At 37.0% G+C, this 1482-nt stretch overlaps 1 protein-coding gene across 1 annotated transcript in view; it reads right to left on the reverse strand.

The window, feature by feature from the left end:
* Positions 1-1482, reverse strand: part of slc6a20 (solute carrier family 6 (proline IMINO transporter), member 20) — a 27464-nt gene that overhangs the window by 13028 nt on the left and 12954 nt on the right. The window lies entirely within an intron of this gene.

A 1482-nucleotide genomic window follows, 5' to 3' on the forward strand; every position in this document is an offset into this window, starting at 1 on the left:
TAGACATCCATTATTTGTTCTATGTTCCATCTCTCTCTTCTTTTCCCTTTTCTTGTTGTTTTCCTCTCTATGTTTTTTACTCAGCTGACTTTTCATGATCTGCTTATCTGTTCTCCATTTTTCATTTGGATGAAATAATAGCTGCATGAATCATGACAGCAGACAAGATAGAGGAGAGCAGGAGGCGGGGTTACCAATCTACTTGCTCTGGAGAGCAGAGTTCACTGCTTTTAGATGTTGGCGCCAAAGTCTCTAGTAGTAGAAAAAAATCGCTAGCTTTGGCGCTAGGAGCTTTTAACAGAAAATTTAAAATAAAAAAGCTCTAGAGGCGTCTGAAAAGTCACTAAATATAGCTGAGACATGCTTAATATTATCAGCGTTCTGATGGCATTTTAGCCAAAGGATTTTTATCCAAATCATAATTAATGTGCACAAATAAGGAATAATTGTATTAACTATACATGTAAACAGAGTTTTATGGGCCCCCAGGAACTTGGGCCCCTAGGCAACTGCCTAGTATTGCCTGATGGTAATTCACTCCCTCTGTTAAAGCTGCAACACAGTCTGCTGAGTATCTTAGCATGACTTGTAGAAAATTGCCAAAATAGCATTAGGAATTAATGTGTGAAAATCATAACCCTAAAAGTAGACCTAAACCACATTTCATGTATGAATATTTGGGGTCTGTGGAAGCGTCTGGTGAAAACTCACACTTAGGCTCAAACCCAGGACCTTCTAGCTGTCAGGCAGCAGTGCAAAAACAGTGTATGTTAAACAAATCAACACTGTAACATCTACAACTGTGTACTAAATGAAAACTACTGGTTTAAAGGATTTTACAAGCATATTAAAGCACATAGATAATGAGAATTAATAACATTCTCAACAGTGCATGCTGTTTTTACAGAAGCAGATTAATAAAATGGTTGTTTTTTAATGTGCTAACACCTCCCACAGTGGAAATGGAAAATATAGAGTTTTATTATTATGACAAATGTCACACAGAGTTAGAGTATAAGGAAAGATAGTCAACATTCATGATGTGTAATTAATGACTGAACAACTTTCAAAGGTGATGACCTTTGAAAGTTAATCTTTTTCTTTTTTACTGCCTCCAGGAGTTAAAACTACAGAAACATTGCTTCCTGTGGTTATGTAAAGTAGATGTTTAGCTGTCTGCATAAAGGAGCAGGGATAATGCTGATTTTGTCAATAAAATGTTTAGAATCCTGGTACTAAAAATTAAAATTTAAAATCCGTAGTGTCCTCCAAGGTTATGTTTTTTTGCTGATCAAGCAGCGCGGTGCAGTCAGGGATGTAGTATGCCCTGCAATTAGTGCGCTGCTGGGAAACTTTTTTATGTAATCAGCTGTTTCACACAATGGGGGCAGCTTTACCAGATATTAAAAACTAACAAAAATCTGTGGATGACAGAAAGCAGAGTTAGCAATCCATCCATCCATCCATCCATCCATCCATCCA

Source organism: Cyprinodon variegatus, unplaced genomic scaffold (assembly GCF_000732505.1).
Source record: "Cyprinodon variegatus isolate N-32 unplaced genomic scaffold, C_variegatus-1.0 Scaffold988, whole genome shotgun sequence".
Taxonomy (NCBI): domain Eukaryota; kingdom Metazoa; phylum Chordata; class Actinopteri; order Cyprinodontiformes; family Cyprinodontidae; genus Cyprinodon; species Cyprinodon variegatus.